This window comes from Pelobates fuscus, chromosome 6 (assembly GCF_036172605.1).
Source record: "Pelobates fuscus isolate aPelFus1 chromosome 6, aPelFus1.pri, whole genome shotgun sequence".
NCBI lineage: Eukaryota > Metazoa > Chordata > Amphibia > Anura > Pelobatidae > Pelobates > Pelobates fuscus.
The window spans coordinates 201820934-201842803 of NC_086322.1; the positions used below are offsets into that span (position 1 = coordinate 201820934).

Consider the following 21870-nt stretch of genomic DNA (forward strand, 5'->3'; position numbering starts at 1 on the left):
CAGTATGTAAGTGATCACATATGTTACTTCTGGCTTGACTTAGATTAAAAGTGTCCCATGATTTACTTTTAAGCATGGTTGCATTATCTGCATGTTCTTCACATTATTGCTAATGTTGAGCAGAAACATATGTACATCAGCATGTAAGTGATCACATATGTTACTTCTGGCTTGACTTAGATTAAAACTTCTTGGCGTTGGCATCTTTTTGTTGCTTTATTTTCTATGTTCTACTATCAAAATGTTGTTTTTTTTTGTGGAATATGCTCACCGATCCAAAAGCGAAATACTGCATCAACGGGAAGCCGAAATAGCTCAGTTGGGAGAGCGTTAGACTAAAGGTCCCTGGTTCGATCCTGGGTTTCGGCATTGGTTGCAGTGTCCCATGATTTACTTTTAAGCATGGTTGTATTATCTGCATGTTCTTCACATTATTGCTAATGTTGAGCAGAAACATATGTACATCAGCATGTAAGTGATCACATATGTTACTTCTGGCTTGACTTAGATTAAAAGTGTCCCATGATTTACTTTTAAGCATGGTTGCATTATCTGCATGTTCTTCACATTATTGCTAATGTTGAGCAGAAACATATGTACATCAGCATGTAAGTGATCACATATGTTACTTCTGGCTTGACTTAGATTAAAACTTCTTGGCGTTGGCATCTTTTTGTTGCTTTATTTTCTATGTTCTACTATCAAAATGTTCACTGTTGGAAGAATGTTATCCGGCACATCCGAAGATCCCTAGTCGTGGTTATAACTTGATAATATTGGAGTGGAGAACTGTAAACTTAAAATGCCCAGACTTAAATCCCAAGCATTGGCAATGGTTTCTACCTTCTGAAACATACTTAGTCTCACCTTTTAAGATCAGCTGTCCTTTTCAATATCTCCGTTTTGACAACGTTTATTTTTTGGAAAACGTGCTCCACACATTAGTTATCCTCTTCAACAACGAAATTGGGATCTCATCAGTGGGTTCAACATTCTAATAAATCACTGTAAATCAGTATATGTTGAAGCTTGCACAACTTATATCTGTTCTGTACTTGATCCGAGTTGTTTTTTTTTTTTGAATATGCTCGCCGATCCAAAAGCGAAATAATACATGAACGGGAAGCCGATATAGCTCAGTTGGGAGAGCGTTAGACTGAAGATCTAAAGGTTCCTGGTTCGATCCCGGGTTTCGGCATTGGTTGCAATGTCCCATGATTTACTTTTAAGCATGGTTGCATTATCTGCATGTTCTTCACATTATTGCTAATGTTGAGCAGAAACATATGTACATCAGCATGTAAGTGATCACATATGTTACTTCTGGCTTGAATTAGATTAAAAGTGTCCCATGATTTACTTTTAAGCATGGTTGCATTATCTGCATGTTCTTCACATTATTGCTAATGTTGAGCAGAAACATATGTACATCAGCATGTAAGTGATCACATATGTTACTTCTGGCTTGACTTAGATTAAAAGTGTCCCATGATTTACTTTTAAGCATGGTTGCATTATCTGCATGTTCTTCACATTATTGCTAATGTTGAGCAGAAACATATGTACATCAGCATGTAAGTGATCACATATGTTACTTCTGGCTTGACTTGGATTAAAACTTCTTGGCGTTGGCATCTTTTTGTTGCTTTATTTTCTATGTTCTACTATCAAAATGTTCACTGTTGGAAGAATGTTATCCGGCACATCCGAAGATCCCTAGTCGTGGTTATAACTTGATAATATTGGAGTGGAGAACTGTAAACTTAAAATGCCCAGACTTAAATCCCAAGCATTGGCAATGGTTTCTAACTTCTGAAACATACTTAGTCTCACCTTTTAAGATCAGCTGTCCTTTTCAATATCTCCGTTTTGACAACGTTTATTTTTTGGAAAACGTGCTCCACACATTAGTTATCCTCTTCAACAACGAAATTGGGATCTCATCAGTGGGTTCAACATTCTAATAAATCACTGTAAATCAGTATATGTTGAAGCTTGCACAACTTATATCTGTTCTGTAGTCACAAAACTTGATCCGAGTTGTTTTTTTTTTGGAATATGCTCACCGATCCAAAAGCGAAATACTGCATCAACGGGAAGCCGAAATAGCTCAGTTGGGAGAGCGTTAGACTGAAGATCTAAAGGTCCCTGGTTCGATCCCGGGTTTCGGCATTGGTTGCAGTGTCCCATGATTTACTTTTAAGCATGGTTGCATTATCTGCATGTTCTTCACATTATTGCTAATGTTGAGCAGAAACATATGTACATCAGCATGTAAGTGATCACATATGTTACTTCTGGCTTGAATTAGATTAAAAGTGTCCCATGATTTACTTTTAAGCATGGTTGCATTATCTGCATGTTCTTCACATTATTGCTAATGTTGAGCAGAAACATATGTACATCAGCATGTAAGTGATCACATATGTTACTTCTGGCTTGACTTAGATTAAAAGTGTCCCATGATTTACTTTTAAGCATGGTTGCATTATCTGCATGTTCTTCACATTATTGCTAATGTTGAGCAGAAACATATGTACATCAGCATGTAAGTGATCACATATGTTACTTCTGGCTTGACTTAGATTAAAACTTCTTGGCGTTGGCATCTTTTTGTTGCTTTATTTTCTATGTTCTACTATCAAAATGTTCACTGTTGGAAGAATGTTATCCGGCACATCCGAAGATCCCTAGTCGTGGTTATAACTTGATAATATTGGAGTGGAGAACTGTAAACTTAAAATGCCCAGACTTAAATCCCAAGCATTGGCAATGGTTTCTAACTTCTGAAACATACTTAGTCTCACCTTTTAAGATCAGCTGTCCTTTTCAATATCTCCGTTTTGACAACGTTTATTTTTTGGAAAACGTGCTCCACACATTAGTTATCCTCTTCAACAACGAAATTGGGATCTCATCAGTGGGTTCAACATTCTAATAAATCACTGTAAATCAGTATATGTTGAAGCTTGCACAACTTATATATGTTCTGTACTTGATCCGAGTTGTTTTTTTTTTTTAAATATGCTCGCCGTTCCAAAAGCGAAATACTACATGAACGGGAAGCCGAAATAGCTCAGTTGGGAGAGCGTTAGACTGAAGATCTAAAGGTCCCTGGTTCGATCCCGGGTTTCGGCATTGGTTGCAGTGTCCCATGATTTACTTTTAAGCATGGTTGCATTATCTGCATGTTCTTCACATTATTGCTAATGTTGAGCAGAAACATATGTACATCAGCATGTAAGTGATCACATATGTTACTTCTGGCTTGAATTAGATTAAAAGTGTCCCATGATTTACTTTTAAGCATGGTTGCATTATCTGCATGTTCTTCACATTATTGCTAATGTTGAGCAGAAACATATGTACATCAGCATGTAAGTGATCACATATGTTACTTCTGGCTTGACTTAGATTAAAAGTGTCCCATGATTTACTTTTAAGCATGGTTGCATTATCTGCATGTTCTTCACATTATTGCTAATGTTGAGCAGAAACATATGTACATCAGCATGTAAGTGATCACATATGTTACTTCTGGCTTGACTTAGATTAAAACTTCTTGGCGTTGGCATCTTTTTGTTGCTTTATTTTCTATGTTCTACTATCAAAATGTTCACTGTTGGAAGAATGTTATCCGGCACATCCGAAGATCCCTAGTCGTGGTTATAACTTGATAATATTGGAGTGGAGAACTGTAAACTTAAAATGCCCAGACTTAAATCCCAAGCATTGGCAATGGTTTCTAACTTCTGAAACATACTTAGTCTCACCTTTTAAGATCAGCTGTCCTTTTCAATATCTCCGTTTTGACAACGTTTATTTTTTGGAAAACGTGCTCCACACATTAGTTATCCTCTTCAACAACGAAATTGGGATCTCATCAGTGGGTTCAACATTCTAATAAATCACTGTAAATCAGTATATGTTGAAGCTTGCACAACTTATATCTGTTCTGTAGTCACAAAACTTGATCCGAGTTGTTTTTTTTTTGGAATATGCTCACCGATCCAAAAGCGAAATACTGCATCAACGGGAAGCCGAAATACCTCAGTTGGGAGAGCGTTAGACTGAAGATCTAAAGGTCCCTGGTTCGATCCCGGGTTTCAGCATTGGTTGCAGTGTCCCATGATTTACTTTTAAGCATGGTTGCATTATCTGCATGTTCTTCACATTATTGCTAATGTTGAGCAGAAACATATGTACATCAGCATGTAAGTGATCACATATGTTACTTCTGGCTTGACTTAGATTAAAAGTGTCCCATGATTTACTTTTAAGCATGGTTGCATTATCTGCATGTTCTTCACATTATTGCTAATGTTGAGCAGAAACATATGTACATCAGCATGTAAGTGATCACATATGTTACTTCTGGCTTGACTTGGATTAAAACTTCTTGGCGTTGGCATCTTTTTGTTGCTTTATTTTCTATGTTCTACTATCAAAATGTTCACTGTTGGAAGAATGTTATCCGGCACATCCGAAGATCCCTAGTCGTGGTTATAACTTGATAATATTGGAGTGGAGAACTGTAAACTTAAAATGCCCAGACTTAAATCCCAAGCATTGGCAATGGTTTCTAACTTCTGAAACATACTTAGTCTCACCTTTTAAGATCAGCTGTCCTTTTCAATATCTCCGTTTTGACAACGTTTATTTTTTGGAAAACGTGCTCCACACATTAGTTATCCTCTTCAACAACGAAATTGGGAGCTCATCAGTGGGTTCAACATTCTAATAAATCACTGTAAATCAGTATATGTTGAAGCTTGCACAACTTATATCTGTTCTGTACTTGATCCGAGTTGTTTTTTTTTTTTGAATATGCTCGCCGTTCCAAAAGCGAAATACTACATGAACGGGAAGCCGAAATAGCTCAGTTGGGAGAGCGTTAGACTGAAGATCTAAAGGTCCCTGGTTCGATCCCGGGTTTCGGCATTGGTTGCAATGTCCCATGATTTACTTTTAAGCATGGTTGCATTATCTGCATGTTCTTCACATTATTGCTAATGTTGAGCAGAAACATATGTACATCAGCATGTAAGTGATCACATATGTTACTTCTGGCTTGACTTAGATTAAAAGTGTCCCATGATTTACTTTTAAGCATGGTTGCATTATCTGCATGTTCTTCACATTATTGCTAATGTTGAGCAGAAACATATGTACATCAGCATGTAAGTGATCACATATGTTACTTCTGGCTTGAATTAGATTAAAAGTGTCCCATGATTTACTTTTAAGCATGGTTGCATTATCTGCATGTTCTTCACATTATTGCTAATGTTGAGCAGAAACATATGTACATCAGCATGTAAGTGATCACATATGTTACTTCTGGCTTGACTTAGATTAAAAGTGTCCCATGATTTACTTTTAAGCATGGTTGCATTATCTGCATGTTCTTCACATTATTGCTAATGTTGAGCAGAAACATATGTACATCAGCATGTAAGTGATCACATATGTTACTTCTGGCTTGACTTAGATTAAAACTTCTTGGCGTTGGCATCTTTTTGTTGCTTTATTTTCTATGTTCTACTATCAAAATGTTCACTGTTGGAAGAATGTTATCCGGCACATCCGAAGATCCCTAGTCGTGGTTATAACTTGATAATATTGGAGTGGAGAACTGTAAACTTAAAATGCCCAGACTTAAATCCCAAGCATTGGCAATGGTTTCTAACTTCTGAAACATACTTAGTCTCACCTTTTAAGATCAGCTGTCCTTTTCAATATCTCCGTTTTGACAACGTTTATTTTTTGGAAAACGTGCTCCACACATTAGTTATCCTCTTCAACAACGAAATTGGGATCTCATCAGTGGGTTCAACATTCTAATAAATCACTGTAAATCAGTATATGTTGAAGCTTGCACAACTTATATATGTTCTGTACTTGATCCGAGTTGTTTTTTTTTTTTAAATATGCTCGCCGTTCCAAAAGCGAAATACTACATGAACGGGAAGCCGAAATAGCTCAGTTGGGAGAGCGTTAGACTGAAGATCTAAAGGTCCCTGGTTCGATCCCGGGTTTCGGCATTGGTTGCAGTGTCCCATGATTTACTTTTAAGCATGGTTGCATTATCTGCATGTTCTTCACATTATTGCTAATGTTGAGCAGAAACATATGTACATCAGCATGTAAGTGATCACATATGTTACTTCTGGCTTGAATTAGATTAAAAGTGTCCCATGATTTACTTTTAAGCATGGTTGCATTATCTGCATGTTCTTCACATTATTGCTAATGTTGAGCAGAAACATATGTACATCAGCATGTAAGTGATCACATATGTTACTTCTGGCTTGACTTAGATTAAAAGTGTCCCATGATTTACTTTTAAGCATGGTTGCATTATCTGCATGTTCTTCACATTATTGCTAATGTTGAGCAGAAACATATGTACATCAGCATGTAAGTGATCACATATGTTACTTCTGGCTTGACTTAGATTAAAACTTCTTGGCGTTGGCATCTTTTTGTTGCTTTATTTTCTATGTTCTACTATCAAAATGTTCACTGTTGGAAGAATGTTATCCGGCACATCCGAAGATCCCTAGTCGTGGTTATAACTTGATAATATTGGAGTGGAGAACTGTAAACTTAAAATGCCCAGACTTAAATCCCAAGCATTGGCAATGGTTTCTAACTTCTGAAACATACTTAGTCTCACCTTTTAAGATCAGCTGTCCTTTTCAATATCTCCGTTTTGACAACGTTTATTTTTTGGAAAACGTGCTCCACACATTAGTTATCCTCTTCAACAACGAAATTGGGATCTCATCAGTGGGTTCAACATTCTAATAAATCACTGTAAATCAGTATATGTTGAAGCTTGCACAACTTATATCTGTTCTGTAGTCACAAAACTTGATCCGAGTTGTTTTTTTTTTGGAATATGCTCACCGATCCAAAAGCGAAATACTGCATCAACGGGAAGCCGAAATACCTCAGTTGGGAGAGCGTTAGACTGAAGATCTAAAGGTCCCTGGTTCGATCCCGGGTTTCAGCATTGGTTGCAGTGTCCCATGATTTACTTTTAAGCATGGTTGCATTATCTGCATGTTCTTCACATTATTGCTAATGTTGAGCAGAAACATATGTACATCAGCATGTAAGTGATCACATATGTTACTTCTGGCTTGACTTAGATTAAAAGTGTCCCATGATTTACTTTTAAGCATGGTTGCATTATCTGCATGTTCTTCACATTATTGCTAATGTTGAGCAGAAACATATGTACATCAGCATGTAAGTGATCACATATGTTACTTCTGGCTTGACTTGGATTAAAACTTCTTGGCGTTGGCATCTTTTTGTTGCTTTATTTTCTATGTTCTACTATCAAAATGTTCACTGTTGGAAGAATGTTATCCGGCACATCCGAAGATCCCTAGTCGTGGTTATAACTTGATAATATTGGAGTGGAGAACTGTAAACTTAAAATGCCCAGACTTAAATCCCAAGCATTGGCAATGGTTTCTAACTTCTGAAACATACTTAGTCTCACCTTTTAAGATCAGCTGTCCTTTTCAATATCTCCGTTTTGACAACGTTTATTTTTTGGAAAACGTGCTCCACACATTAGTTATCCTCTTCAACAACGAAATTGGGAGCTCATCAGTGGGTTCAACATTCTAATAAATCACTGTAAATCAGTATATGTTGAAGCTTGCACAACTTATATCTGTTCTGTACTTGATCCGAGTTGTTTTTTTTTTTTGAATATGCTCGCCGTTCCAAAAGCGAAATACTACATGAACGGGAAGCCGAAATAGCTCAGTTGGGAGAGCGTTAGACTGAAGATCTAAAGGTCCCTGGTTCGATCCCGGGTTTCGGCATTGGTTGCAATGTCCCATGATTTACTTTTAAGCATGGTTGCATTATCTGCATGTTCTTCACATTATTGCTAATGTTGAGCAGAAACATATGTACATCAGCATGTAAGTGATCACATATGTTACTTCTGGCTTGACTTAGATTAAAAGTGTCCCATGATTTACTTTTAAGCATGGTTGCATTATCTGCATGTTCTTCACATTATTGCTAATGTTGAGCAGAAACATATGTACATCAGCATGTAAGTGATCACATATGTTACTTCTGGCTTGACTTGGATTAAAACTTCTTGGCGTTGGCATCTTTTTGTTGCTTTATTTTCTATGTTCTACTATCAAAATGTTCACTGTTGGAAGAATGTTATCCGGCACATCCGAAGATCCCTAGTCGTGGTTATAACTTGATAATATTGGAGTGGAGAACTGTAAACTTAAAATGCCCAGACTTAAATCCCAAGCATTGGCAATGGTTTCTAACTTCTGAAACATACTTAGTCTCACCTTTTAAGATCAGCTGTCCTTTTCAATATCTCCGTTTTGACAACGTTTATTTTTTGGAAAACGTGCTCCACACATTAGTTATCCTCTTCAACAACGAAATTGGGATCTCATCAGTGGGTTCAACATTCTAATAAATCACTGTAAATCAGTATATGTTGAAGCTTGCACAACTTATATCTGTTCTGTAGTCACAAAACTTGATCCGAGTTGTTTTTTTTTTGGAATATGCTCACCGATCCAAAAGCGAAATACTGCATCAACGGGAAGCCGAAATAGCTCAGTTGGGAGAGCGTTAGACTGAAGATCTAAAGGTCCCTGGTTCGATCCCGGGTTTCGGCATTGGTTGCAGTGTCCCATGATTTACTTTTAAGCATGGTTGCATTATCTGCATGTTCTTCACATTATTGCTAATGTTGAGCAGAAACATATGTACATCAGCATGTAAGTGATCACATATGTTACTTCTGGCTTGAATTAGATTAAAAGTGTCCCATGATTTACTTTTAAGCATGGTTGCATTATCTGCATGTTCTTCACATTATTGCTAATGTTGAGCATATGTACATCAGCATGTAAGTGATCACATATGTTACTTCTGGCTTGACTTGGATTAAAACTTCTTGGCGTTGGCATCTTTTTGTTGCTTTATTTTCTATGTTCTACTATCAAAATGTTCACTGTTGGAAGAATGTTATCCGGCACATCCGAAGATCCCTAGTCGTGGTTATAACTTGATAATATTGGAGTGGAGAACTGTTAACTTAAAATGCCCAGACTTAAATCCCAAGCATTGGCAATGGTTTCTAACTTCTGAAACATACTTAGTCTCACCTTTTAAGATCAGCTGTCCTTTTCAATATCTCCGTTTTGACAACGTTTATTTTTTGGAAAACGTGCTCCACACATTAGTTATCCTCTTCAACAACGAAATTGGGATCTCATCAGTGGGTTCAACATTCTAATAAATCACTGTAAATCAGTATATGTTGAAGCTTGCACAACTTATATCTGTTCTGTACTTGATCCGAGTTGTTTTTTTTTTTTGAATATGCTCGCCGTTCCAAAAGCGAAATACTACATGAACGGGAAGCCGAAATAGCTCAGTTGGGAGAGCGTTAGACTGAAGATCTAAAGGTCCCTGGTTCGATCCCGGGTTTCGGCATTGGTTGCAGTGTCCCATGATTTACTTTTAAGCATGGTTGCATTATCTGCATGTTCTTCACATTATTGCTAATGTTGAGCAGAAACATATGTACATCAGCATGTAAGTGATCACATATGTTACTTCTGGCTTGAATTAGATTAAAAGTGTCCCATGATTTACTTTTAAGCATGGTTGCATTATCTGCATGTTCTTCACATTATTGCTAATGTTGAGCAGAAACATATGTACATCAGCATGTAAGTGATCACATATGTTACTTCTGGCTTGACTTAGATTAAAAGTGTCCCATGATTTACTTTTAAGCATGGTTGCATTATCTGCATGTTCTTCACATTATTGCTAATGTTGAGCAGAAACATATGTACATCAGCATGTAAGTGATCACATATGTTACTTCTGGCTTGACTTAGATTAAAACTTCTTGGCGTTGGCATCTTTTTGTTGCTTTATTTTCTATGTTCTACTATCAAAATGTTGTTTTTTTTTGTGGAATATGCTCACCGATCCAAAAGCGAAATACTGCATCAACGGGAAGCCGAAATAGCTCAGTTGGGAGAGCGTTAGACTAAAGGTCCCTGGTTCGATCCTGGGTTTCGGCATTGGTTGCAGTGTCCCATGATTTACTTTTAAGCATGGTTGTATTATCTGCATGTTCTTCACATTATTGCTAATGTTGAGCAGAAACATATGTACATCAGCATGTAAGTGATCACATATGTTACTTCTGGCTTGACTTAGATTAAAAGTGTCCCATGATTTACTTTTAAGCATGGTTGCATTATCTGCATGTTCTTCACATTATTGCTAATGTTGAGCAGAAACATATGTACATCAGCATGTAAGTGATCACATATGTTACTTCTGGCTTGACTTAGATTAAAAGTGTCCCATGATTTACTTTTAAGCATGGTTGCATTATCTGCATGTTCTTCACATTATTGCTAATGTTGAGCAGAAACATATGTACATCAGCATGTAAGTGATCACATATGTTACTTCTGGCTTGACTTAGATTAAAACTTCTTGGCGTTGGCATCTTTTTGTTGCTTTATTTTCTATGTTCTACTATCAAAATGTTCACTGTTGGAAGAATGTTATCCGGCACATCCGAAGATCCCTAGTCGTGGTTATAACTTGATAATATTGGAGTGGAGAACTGTAAACTTAAAATGCCCAGACTTAAATCCCAAGCATTGGCAATGGTTTCTAACTTCTGAAACATACTTAGTCTCACCTTTTAAGATCAGCTGTCCTTTTCAATATCTCCGTTTTGACAACGTTTATTTTTTGGAAAACGTGCTCCACACATTAGTTATCCTCTTCAACAACGAAATTGGGATCTCATCAGTGGGTTCAACATTCTAATAAATCACTGTAAATCAGTATATGTTGAAGCTTGCACAACTTATATCTGTTCTGTACTTGATCCGAGTTGTTTTTTTTTTTTAAATATGCTCGCCGTTCCAAAAGCAAAATACTACATGAACGGGAAGCCGAAATAGCTCAGTTGGGAGAGCGTTAGACTGAAGATCTAAAGGTCCCTGGTTCGATCCCGGGTTTCGGCATTGGTTGCAGTGTCCCATGATTTACTTTTAAGCATGGTTGCATTATCTGCATGTTCTTCACATTATTGCTAATGTTGAGCAGAAACATATGTACATCAGCATGTAAGTGATCACATATGTTACTTCTGGCTTGAATTAGATTAAAAGTGTCCCATGATTTACTTTTAAGCATGGTTGCATTATCTGCATGTTCTTCACATTATTGCTAATGTTGAGCAGAAACATATGTACATCAGCATGTAAGTGATCACATATGTTACTTCTGGCTTGACTTAGATTAAAAGTGTCCCATGATTTACTTTTAAGCATGGTTGCATTATCTGCATGTTCTTCACATTATTGCTAATGTTGAGCAGAAACATATGTACATCAGCATGTAAGTGATCACATATGTTACTTCTGGCTTGACTTAGATTAAAACTTCTTGGCGTTGGCATCTTTTTGTTGCTTTATTTTCTATGTTCTACTATCAAAATGTTCACTGTTGGAAGAATGTTATCCGGCACATCCGAAGATCCCTAGTCGTGGTTATAACTTGATAATATTGGAGTGGAGAACTGTAAACTTAAAATGCCCAGACTTAAATCCCAAGCATTGGCAATGGTTTCTAACTTCTGAAACATACTTAGTCTCACCTTTTAAGATCAGCTGTCCTTTTCAATATCTCCGTTTTGACAACGTTTATTTTTTGGAAAACGTGCTCCACACATTAGTTATCCTCTTCAACAACGAAATTGGGATCTCATCAGTGGGTTCAACATTCTAATAAATCACTGTAAATCAGTATATGTTGAAGCTTGCACAACTTATATCTGTTCTGTAGTCACAAAACTTGATCCGAGTTGTTTTTTTTTTGGAATATGCTCACCGATCCAAAAGCGAAATACTGCATCAACGGGAAGCCGAAATACCTCAGTTGGGAGAGCGTTAGACTGAAGATCTAAAGGTCCCTGGTTCGATCCCGGGTTTCAGCATTGGTTGCAGTGTCCCATGATTTACTTTTAAGCATGGTTGCATTATCTGCATGTTCTTCACATTATTGCTAATGTTGAGCAGAAACATATGTACATCAGCATGTAAGTGATCACATATGTTACTTCTGGCTTGACTTGGATTAAAACTTCTTGGCGTTGGCATCTTTTTGTTGCTTTATTTTCTATGTTCTACTATCAAAATGTTCACTGTTGGAAGAATGTTATCCGGCACATCCGAAGATCCCTAGTCGTGGTTATAACTTGATAATATTGGAGTGGAGAACTGTAAACTTAAAATGCCCAGACTTAAATCCCAAGCATTGGCAATGGTTTCTAACTTCTGAAACATACTTAGTCTCACCTTTTAAGATCAGCTGTCCTTTTCAATATCTCCGTTTTGACAACGTTTATTTTTTGGAAAACGTGCTCCACACATTAGTTATCCTCTTCAACAACGAAATTGGGAGCTCATCAGTGGGTTCAACATTCTAATAAATCACTGTAAATCAGTATATGTTGAAGCTTGCACAACTTATATCTGTTCTGTACTTGATCCGAGTTGTTTTTTTTTTTTGAATATGCTCGCCGTTCCAAAAGCGAAATACTACATGAACGGGAAGCCGAAATAGCTCAGTTGGGAGAGCGTTAGACTGAAGATCTAAAGGTCCCTGGTTCGATCCCGGGTTTCGGCATTGGTTGCAATGTCGCATGATTTACTTTTAAGCATGGTTGCATTATCTGCATGTTCTTCACATTATTGCTAATGTTGAGCAGAAACATATGTACATCAGCATGTAAGTGATCACATATGTTACTTCTGGCTTGACTTAGATTAAAAGTGTCCCATGATTTACTTTTAAGCATGGTTGCATTATCTGCATGTTCTTCACATTATTGCTAATGTTGAGCAGAAACATATGTACATCAGCATGTAAGTGATCACATATGTTACTTCTGGCTTGACTTGGATTAAAACTTCTTGGCGTTGGCATCTTTTTGTTGCTTTATTTTCTATGTTCTACTATCAAAATGTTCACTGTTGGAAGAATGTTATCCGGCACATCCGAAGATCCCTAGTCGTGGTTATAACTTGATAATATTGGAGTGGAGAACTGTAAACTTAAAATGCCCAGACTTAAATCCCAAGCATTGGCAATGGTTTCTAACTTCTGAAACATACTTAGTCTCACCTTTTAAGATCAGCTGTCCTTTTCAATATCTCCGTTTTGACAACGTTTATTTTTTGGAAAACGTGCTCCACACATTAGTTATCCTCTTCAACAACGAAATTGGGAGCTCATCAGTGGGTTCAACATTCTAATAAATCACTGTAAATCAGTATATGTTGAAGCTTGCACAACTTATATCTGTTCTGTACTTGATCCGAGTTGTTTTTTTTTTTTGAATATGCTCGCCGTTCCAAAAGCGAAATACTACATGAACGGGAAGCCGAAATAGCTCAGTTGGGAGAGCGTTAGACTGAAGATCTAAAGGTCCCTGGTTCGATCCCGGGTTTCGGCATTGGTTGCAATGTCCCATGATTTACTTTTAAGCATGGTTGCATTATCTGCATGTTCTTCACATTATTGCTAATGTTGAGCAGAAACATATGTACATCAGCATGTAAGTGATCACATATGTTACTTCTGGCTTGACTTAGATTAAAAGTGTCCCATGATTTACTTTTAAGCATGGTTGCATTATCTGCATGTTCTTCACATTATTGCTAATGTTGAGCAGAAACATATGTACATCAGCATGTAAGTGATCACATATGTTACTTCTGGCTTGACTTGGATTAAAACTTCTTGGCGTTGGCATCTTTTTGTTGCTTTATTTTCTATGTTCTACTATCAAAATGTTCACTGTTGGAAGAATGTTATCCGGCACATCCGAAGATCCCTAGTCGTGGTTATAACTTGATAATATTGGAGTGGAGAACTGTAAACTTAAAATGCCCAGACTTAAATCCCAAGCATTGGCAATGGTTTCTAACTTCTGAAACATACTTAGTCTCACCTTTTAAGATCAGCTGTCCTTTTCAATATCTCCGTTTTGACAACGTTTATTTTTTGGAAAACGTGCTCCACACATTAGTTATCCTCTTCAACAACGAAATTGGGAGCTCATCAGTGGGTTCAACATTCTAATAAATCACTGTAAATCAGTATATGTTGAAGCTTGCACAACTTATATCTGTTCTGTACTTGATCCGAGTTGTTTTTTTTTTTTGAATATGCTCGCCGTTCCAAAAGCGAAATACTACATGAACGGGAAGCCGAAATAGCTCAGTTGGGAGAGCGTTAGACTGAAGATCTAAAGGTCCCTGGTTCGATCCCGGGTTTCGGCATTGGTTGCAGTGTCCCATGATTTACTTTTAAGCATGGTTGCATTATCTGCATGTTCTTCACATTATTGCTAATGTTGAGCAGAAACATATGTACATCAGCATGTAAGTGATCACATATGTTACTTCTGGCTTGAATTAGATTAAAAGTGTCCCATGATTTACTTTTAAGCATGGTTGCATTATCTGCATGTTCTTCACATTATTGCTAATGTTGAGCAGAAACATATGTACATCAGCATGTAAGTGATCACATATGTTACTTCTGGCTTGACTTAGATTAAAAGTGTCCCATGATTTACTTTTAAGCATGGTTGCATTATCTGCATGTTCTTCACATTATTGCTAATGTTGAGCAGAAACATATGTACATCAGCATGTAAGTGATCACATATGTTACTTCTGGCTTGACTTAGATTAAAACTTCTTGGCGTTGGCATCTTTTTGTTGCTTTATTTTCTATGTTCTACTATCAAAATGTTGTTTTTTTTTGTGGAATATGCTCACCGATCCAAAAGCGAAATACTGCATCAACGGGAAGCCGAAATAGCTCAGTTGGGAGAGCGTTAGACTAAAGGTCCCTGGTTCGATCCTGGGTTTCGGCATTGGTTGCAGTGTCCCATGATTTACTTTTAAGCATGGTTGTATTATCTGCATGTTCTTCACATTATTGCTAATGTTGAGCAGAAACATATGTACATCAGCATGTAAGTGATCACATATGTTACTTCTGGCTTGACTTAGATTAAAAGTGTCCCATGATTTACTTTTAAGCATGGTTGCATTATCTGCATGTTCTTCACATTATTGCTAATGTTGAGCAGAAACATATGTACATCAGCATGTAAGTGATCACATATGTTACTTCTGGCTTGACTTAGATTAAAAGTGTCCCATGATTTACTTTTAAGCATGGTTGCATTATCTGCATGTTCTTCACATTATTGCTAATGTTGAGCAGAAACATATGTACATCAGCATGTAAGTGATCACATATGTTACTTCTGGCTTGACTTAGATTAAAACTTCTTGGCGTTGGCATCTTTTTGTTGCTTTATTTTCTATGTTCTACTATCAAAATGTTCACTGTTGGAAGAATGTTATCCGGCACATCCGAAGATCCCTAGTCGTGGTTATAACTTGATAATATTGGAGTGGAGAACTGTAAACTTAAAATGCCCAGACTTAAATCCCAAGCATTGGCAATGGTTTCTAACTTCTGAAACATACTTAGTCTCACCTTTTAAGATCAGCTGTCCTTTTCAATATCTCCGTTTTGACAACGTTTATTTTTTGGAAAACGTGCTCCACACATTAGTTATCCTCTTCAACAACGAAATTGGGATCTCATCAGTGGGTTCAACATTCTAATAAATCACTGTAAATCAGTATATGTTGAAGCTTGCACAACTTATATCTGTTCTGTACTTGATCCGAGTTGTTTTTTTTTTTTAAATATGCTCGCCGTTCCAAAAGCGAAATACTACATGAACGGGAAGCCGAAATAGCTCAGTTGGGAGAGCGTTAGACTGAAGATCTAAAGGTCCCTGGTTCGATCCCGGGTTTCGGCATTGGTTGCAGTGTCCCATGATTTACTTTTAAGCATGGTTGCATTATCTGCATGTTCTTCACATTATTGCTAATGTTGAGCAGAAACATATGTACATCAGCATGTAAGTGATCACATATGTTACTTCTGGCTTGAATTAGATTAAAAGTGTCCCATGATTTACTTTTAAGCATGGTTGCATTATCTGCATGTTCTTCACATTATTGCTAATGTTGAGCAGAAACATATGTACATCAGCATGTAAGTGATCACATATGTTACTTCTGGCTTGACTTAGATTAAAAGTGTCCCATGATTTACTTTTAAGCATGGTTGCATTATCTGCATGTTCTTCACATTATTGCTAATGTTGAGCAGAAACATATGTACATCAGCATGTAAGTGATCACATATGTTACTTCTGGCTTGACTTAGATTAAAACTTCTTGGCGTTGGCATCTTTTTGTTGCTTTATTTTCTATGTTCTACTATCAAAATGTTCACTGTTGGAAGAATGTTATCCGGCACATCCGAAGATCCCTAGTCGTGGTTATAACTTGATAATATTGGAGTGGAGAACTGTAAACTTAAAATGCCCAGACTTAAATCCCAAGCATTGGCAATGGTTTCTAACTTCTGAAACATACTTAGTCTCACCTTTTAAGATCAGCTGTCCTTTTCAATATCTCCGTTTTGACAACGTTTATTTTTTGGAAAACGTGCTCCACACATTAGTTATCCTCTTCAACAACGAAATTGGGATCTCATCAGTGGGTTCAACATTCTAATAAATCACTGTAAATCAGTATATGTTGAAGCTTGCACAACTTATATCTGTTCTGTAGTCACAAAACTTGATCCGAGTTGTTTTTTTTTTGGAATATGCTCACCGATCCAAAAGCGAAATACTGCATCAACGGGAAGCCGAAATACCTCAGTTGGGAGAGCGTTAGACTGAAGATCTAAAGGTCCCTGGTTCGATCCCGGGTTTCAGCATTGGTTGCAGTGTCCCATGATTTACTTTTAAGCATGGTTGCATTATCTGCATGTTCTTCACATTATTGCTAATGTTGAGCAGAAACATATGTACATCAGCATGTAAGTGATCACATATGTTACTTCTGGCTTGACTTAGATTAAAAGTGTCCCATGATTTAATTTTAAGCATGGTTGCATTATCTGCATGTTCTTCACATTATTGCTAATGTTGAGCAGAAACATATGTACATCAGCATGTAAGTGATCACATATGTTACTTCTGGCTTGACTTGGATTAAAACTTCTTGGCGTTGGCATCTTTTTGTTGCTTTATTTTCTATGTTCTACTATCAAAATGTTCACTGTTGGAAGAATGTTATCCGGCACATCCGAAGATCCCTAGTCGTGGTTATAACTTGATAATATTGGAGTGGAGAACTGTAAACTTAAAATGCCCAGACTTAAATCCCAAGCATTGGCAATGGTTTCTAACTTCTGAAACATACTTAGTCTCACCTTTTAAGATCAGCTGTCCTTTTCAATATCTCCGTTTTGACAACGTTTATTTTTTGGAAAACGTGCTCCACACATTAGTTATCCTCTTCAACAACGAAATTGGGAGCTCATCAGTGGGTTCAACATTCTAATAAATCACTGTAAATCAGTATATGTTGAAGCTTGCACAACTTATATCTGTTCTGTACTTGATCCGAGTTGTTTTTTTTTTTTGAATATGCTCGCCGTTCCAAAAGCGAAATACTACATGAACGGGAAGCCGAAATAGCTCAGTTGGGAGAGCGTTAGACTGAAGATCTAAAGGTCCCTGGTTCGATCCCGGGTTTCGGCATTGGTTGCAATGTCGCATGATTTACTTTTAAGCATGGTTGCATTATCTGCATGTTCTTCACATTATTGCTAATGTTGAGCAGAAACATATGTACATCAGCATGTAAGTGATCACATATGTTACTTCTGGCTTGACTTAGATTAAAAGTGTCCCATGATTTACTTTTAAGCATGGTTGCATTATCTGCATGTTCTTCACATTATTGCTAATGTTGAGCAGAAACATATGTACATCAGCATGTAAGTGATCACATATGTTACTTCTGGCTTGACTTGGATTAAAACTTCTTGGCGTTGGCATCTTTTTGTTGCTTTATTTTCTATGTTCTACTATCAAAATGTTCACTGTTGGAAGAATGTTATCCGGCACATCCGAAGATCCCTAGTCGTGGTTATAACTTGATAATATTGGAGTGGAGAACTGTAAACTTAAAATGCCCAGACTTAAATCCCAAGCATTGGCAATGGTTTCTAACTTCTGAAACATACTTAGTCTCACCTTTTAAGATCAGCTGTCCTTTTCAATATCTCCGTTTTGACAACGTTTATTTTTTGGAAAACGTGCTCCACACATTAGTTATCCTCTTCAACAACGAAATTGGGAGCTCATCAGTGGGTTCAACATTCTAATAAATCACTGTAAATCAGTATATGTTGAAGCTTGCACAACTTATATCTGTTCTGTACTTGATCCGAGTTGTTTTTTTTTTTTGAATATGCTCGCCGTTCCAAAAGCGAAATACTACATGAACGGGAAGCCGAAATAGCTCAGTTGGGAGAGCGTTAGACTGAAGATCTAAAGGTCCCTGGTTCGATCCCGGGTTTCGGCATTGGTTGCAATGTCCCATGATTTACTTTTAAGCATGGTTGCATTATCTGCATGTTCTTCACATTATTGCTAATGTTGAGCAGAAACATATGTACATCAGCATGTAAGTGATCACATATGTTACTTCTGGCTTGACTTAGATTAAAAGTGTCCCATGATTTACTTTTAAGCATGGTTGCATTATCTGCATGTTCTTCACATTATTGCTAATGTTGAGCAGAAACATATGTACATCAGCATGTAAGTGATCACATATGTTACTTCTGGCTTGACTTGGATTAAAACTTCTTGGCGTTGGCATCTTTTTGTTGCTTTATTTTCTATGTTCTACTATCAAAATGTTCACTGTTGGAAGAATGTTATCCGGCACATCCGAAGATCCCTAGTCGTGGTTATAACTTGATAATATTGGAGTGGAGAACTGTAAACTTAAAATGCCCAGACTTAAATCCCAAGCATTGGCAATGGTTTCTAACTTCTGAAACATACTTAGTCTCACCTTTTAAGATCAGCTGTCCTTTTCAATATCTCCGTTTTGACAACGTTTATTTTTTGGAAAACGTGCTCCACACATTAGTTATCCTCTTCAACAACGAAATTGGGAGCTCATCAGTGGGTTCAACATTCTAATAAATCACTGTAAATCAGTATATGTTGAAGCTTGCACAACTTATATCTGTTCTGTAGTCACAAAACTTGATCCGAGTTGTTTTTTTTTGTGGAATATGCTCACCGATCCAAAAGCGAAATACTGCATCAACGGGAAGCCGAAATAGCTCAGTTGGGAGAGCGTTAGACTGAAGATCTAAAGGTCCCTGGTTCGATCCCGGGTTTCGTCATTGGTTGCAGTGTCCCATGATTTACTTTTAAGCATGGTTGCATTATCTGCATGTTCTTCACATTATTGCTAATGTTGAGCAGAAACATATGTACATCAGCATGTAAGTGATCACATATGTTACTTCTGGCTTGAATTAGATTAAAAGTGTCCCATGATTTACTTTTAAGCATGGTTGCATTATCTGCATGTTCTTCACATTATTGCTAATGTTGAGCAGAAACATATGTACATCAGTATGTAAGTGATCACATATGTTACTTCTGGCTTGACTTAGATTAAAAGTGTCCCATGATTTACTTTTAAGCATGGTTGCATTATCTGCATGTTCTTCACATTATTGCTAATGTTGAGCAGAAACATATGTACATCAGCATGTAAGTGATCACATATGTTACTTCTGGCTTGACTTAGATTAAAACTTCTTGGCGTTGGCATCTTTTTGTTGCTTTATTTTCTATGTTCTACTATCAAAATGTTCACTGTTGGAAGAATGTTATCCGGCACATCCGAAGATCCCTAGTCGTGGTTATAACTTGATAATATTGGAGTGGAGAACTGTAAACTTAAAATGCCCAGACTTAAATCCCAAGCATTGGCAATGGTTTCTAACTTCGGAAACATACTTAGTCTCACCTTTTAAGATCAGCTGTCCTTTTCAATATCTCCGTTTTGACAACGTTTATTTTTTGGAAAACGTGCTCCACACATTAGTTATCCTCTTCAACAACGAAATTGGGAGCTCATCAGTGGGTTCAACATTCTAATAAATCACTGTAAATCAGTATATGTTGAAGCTTGCACAACTTATATCTGTTCTGTAGTCACAAAACTTGATCCGAGTTGTTTTTTTTTGTGGAATATGCTCACCGATCCAAAAGCGAAATACTGCATCAACGGGAAGCCGAAATAGCTCAGTTGGGAGAGCGTTAGACTGAAGATCTAAAGGTCCCTGGTTCGATCCTGGGTTTCGGCATTGGTTGCAGTGTCCCATGATTTACTTTTAAGCATGGTTGCATTATCTGCATGTTCTTCACATTATTGCTAATGTTGAGCAGAAACATATGTACATCAGCATGTAAGTGATCACATATGTTACTTCTGGCTTGAATTAGATTAAAAGTGTCCCATGATTTACTTTTAAGCATGGTTGCATTATCTGCATGTTCTTCACATTATTGCTAATGTTGAGCAGAAACATATGTACATCAGCATGTAAGTGATCACATATGTTACTTCTGGCTTGACTTAGATTAAAAGTGTCCCATGATTTACTTTTAAGCATGGTTGCATTATCTGCATGTTCTTCACATTATTGCTAATGTTGAGCAGAAACATATGTACATCAGCATGTAAGTGATCACATATGTTACTTCTGGCTTGACTTAGATTAAAACTTCTTGGCGTTGGCATCTTTTTGTTGCTTTATTTTCTATGTTCTACTATCAAAATGTTGTTTTTTTTTGTGGAATATGCTCACCGATCCAAAAGCGAAATACTGCATCAACGGGAAGCCGAAATAGCTCAGTTGGGAGAGCGTTAGACTAAAGGTCCCTGGTTCGATCCTGGGTTTCGGCATTGGTTGCAGTGTCCCATGATTTACTTTTAAGCATGGTTGTATTATCTGCATGTTCTTCACATTATTGCTAATGTTGAGCAGAAACATATGTACATCAGCATGTAAGTGATCACATATGTTACTTCTGGCTTGACTTAGATTAAAAGTGTCCCATGATTTACTTTTAAGCATGGTTGCATTATCTGCATGTTCTTCACATTATTGCTAATGTTGAGCAGAAACATATGTACATCAGCATGTAAGTGATCACATATGTTACTTCTGGCTTGACTTAGATTAAAACTTCTTGGCGTTGGCATCTTTTTGTTGCTTTATTTTCTATGTTCTACTATCAAAATGTTCACTGTTGGAAGAATGTTATCCGGCACATCCGAAGATCCCTAGTCGTGGTTATAACTTGATAATATTGGAGTGGAGAACTGTAAACTTAAAATGCCCAGACTTAAATCCCAAGCATTGGCAATGGTTTCTACCTTCTGAAACATACTTAGTCTCACCTTTTAAGATCAGCTGTCCTTTTCAATATCTCCGTTTTGACAACGTTTATTTTTTGGAAAACGTGCTCCACACATTAGTTATCCTCTTCAACAACGAAATTGGGATCTCATCAGTGGGTTCAACATTCTAATAAATCACTGTAAATCAGTATATGTTGAAGCTTGCACAACTTATATCTGTTCTGTACTTGATCCGAGTTGTTTTTTTTTTTTGAATATGCTCGCCGATCCAAAAGCGAAATAATACATGAACGGGAAGCCGATATAGCTCAGTTGGGAGAGCGTTAGACTGAAGATCTAAAGGTTCCTGGTTCGATCCCGGGTTTCGGCATTGGTTGCAATGTCCCATGATTTACTT

General features: G+C 37.1%; 22 non-coding genes across 22 annotated transcripts; all 22 read left to right on the forward strand.

Moving 5' to 3' along the window:
* Positions 1-1125: 1125 nt before the first annotated feature.
* TRNAF-GAA (transfer RNA phenylalanine (anticodon GAA)) lies at positions 1126-1198 on the forward strand. Its single transcript has one exon. It is a non-coding gene; the product is annotated as a tRNA-Phe (tRNA).
* A 901-nt stretch (positions 1199-2099) lies between these two features.
* Positions 2100-2172, forward strand: TRNAF-GAA (transfer RNA phenylalanine (anticodon GAA)). The gene has a single exon. It is a non-coding gene; the product is annotated as a tRNA-Phe (tRNA).
* Positions 2173-3065: 893 nt separating this feature from the next.
* Positions 3066-3138, forward strand: TRNAF-GAA (transfer RNA phenylalanine (anticodon GAA)). The gene has a single exon. It is a non-coding gene; the product is annotated as a tRNA-Phe (tRNA).
* A 901-nt stretch (positions 3139-4039) lies between these two features.
* TRNAF-GAA (transfer RNA phenylalanine (anticodon GAA)) lies at positions 4040-4112 on the forward strand. Its single transcript has one exon. It is a non-coding gene; the product is annotated as a tRNA-Phe (tRNA).
* Positions 4113-4868: 756 nt separating this feature from the next.
* Positions 4869-4941, forward strand: TRNAF-GAA (transfer RNA phenylalanine (anticodon GAA)). Its single transcript has one exon. It is a non-coding gene; the product is annotated as a tRNA-Phe (tRNA).
* Positions 4942-5971: 1030 nt separating this feature from the next.
* TRNAF-GAA (transfer RNA phenylalanine (anticodon GAA)) lies at positions 5972-6044 on the forward strand. The gene has a single exon. It is a non-coding gene; the product is annotated as a tRNA-Phe (tRNA).
* A 901-nt stretch (positions 6045-6945) lies between these two features.
* TRNAF-GAA (transfer RNA phenylalanine (anticodon GAA)) lies at positions 6946-7018 on the forward strand. The gene has a single exon. It is a non-coding gene; the product is annotated as a tRNA-Phe (tRNA).
* Positions 7019-7774: 756 nt separating this feature from the next.
* Positions 7775-7847, forward strand: TRNAF-GAA (transfer RNA phenylalanine (anticodon GAA)). Its single transcript has one exon. It is a non-coding gene; the product is annotated as a tRNA-Phe (tRNA).
* A 764-nt stretch (positions 7848-8611) lies between these two features.
* On the forward strand, positions 8612-8684 carry TRNAF-GAA (transfer RNA phenylalanine (anticodon GAA)). The gene has a single exon. It is a non-coding gene; the product is annotated as a tRNA-Phe (tRNA).
* Positions 8685-9434: 750 nt separating this feature from the next.
* On the forward strand, positions 9435-9507 carry TRNAF-GAA (transfer RNA phenylalanine (anticodon GAA)). Its single transcript has one exon. It is a non-coding gene; the product is annotated as a tRNA-Phe (tRNA).
* A 1495-nt stretch (positions 9508-11002) lies between these two features.
* TRNAF-GAA (transfer RNA phenylalanine (anticodon GAA)) lies at positions 11003-11075 on the forward strand. Its single transcript has one exon. It is a non-coding gene; the product is annotated as a tRNA-Phe (tRNA).
* Positions 11076-11976: 901 nt separating this feature from the next.
* Positions 11977-12049, forward strand: TRNAF-GAA (transfer RNA phenylalanine (anticodon GAA)). Its single transcript has one exon. It is a non-coding gene; the product is annotated as a tRNA-Phe (tRNA).
* Positions 12050-12668: 619 nt separating this feature from the next.
* Positions 12669-12741, forward strand: TRNAF-GAA (transfer RNA phenylalanine (anticodon GAA)). The gene has a single exon. It is a non-coding gene; the product is annotated as a tRNA-Phe (tRNA).
* A 756-nt stretch (positions 12742-13497) lies between these two features.
* Positions 13498-13570, forward strand: TRNAF-GAA (transfer RNA phenylalanine (anticodon GAA)). The gene has a single exon. It is a non-coding gene; the product is annotated as a tRNA-Phe (tRNA).
* A 756-nt stretch (positions 13571-14326) lies between these two features.
* Positions 14327-14399, forward strand: TRNAF-GAA (transfer RNA phenylalanine (anticodon GAA)). Its single transcript has one exon. It is a non-coding gene; the product is annotated as a tRNA-Phe (tRNA).
* Positions 14400-15894: 1495 nt separating this feature from the next.
* TRNAF-GAA (transfer RNA phenylalanine (anticodon GAA)) lies at positions 15895-15967 on the forward strand. Its single transcript has one exon. It is a non-coding gene; the product is annotated as a tRNA-Phe (tRNA).
* Positions 15968-16868: 901 nt separating this feature from the next.
* Positions 16869-16941, forward strand: TRNAF-GAA (transfer RNA phenylalanine (anticodon GAA)). Its single transcript has one exon. It is a non-coding gene; the product is annotated as a tRNA-Phe (tRNA).
* A 756-nt stretch (positions 16942-17697) lies between these two features.
* On the forward strand, positions 17698-17770 carry TRNAF-GAA (transfer RNA phenylalanine (anticodon GAA)). Its single transcript has one exon. It is a non-coding gene; the product is annotated as a tRNA-Phe (tRNA).
* A 756-nt stretch (positions 17771-18526) lies between these two features.
* TRNAF-GAA (transfer RNA phenylalanine (anticodon GAA)) lies at positions 18527-18599 on the forward strand. Its single transcript has one exon. It is a non-coding gene; the product is annotated as a tRNA-Phe (tRNA).
* Positions 18600-19364: 765 nt separating this feature from the next.
* TRNAF-GAA (transfer RNA phenylalanine (anticodon GAA)) lies at positions 19365-19437 on the forward strand. Its single transcript has one exon. It is a non-coding gene; the product is annotated as a tRNA-Phe (tRNA).
* Positions 19438-20339: 902 nt separating this feature from the next.
* Positions 20340-20412, forward strand: TRNAF-GAA (transfer RNA phenylalanine (anticodon GAA)). Its single transcript has one exon. It is a non-coding gene; the product is annotated as a tRNA-Phe (tRNA).
* Positions 20413-21770: 1358 nt separating this feature from the next.
* TRNAF-GAA (transfer RNA phenylalanine (anticodon GAA)) lies at positions 21771-21843 on the forward strand. The gene has a single exon. It is a non-coding gene; the product is annotated as a tRNA-Phe (tRNA).
* Positions 21844-21870: the final 27 nt, after the last annotated feature.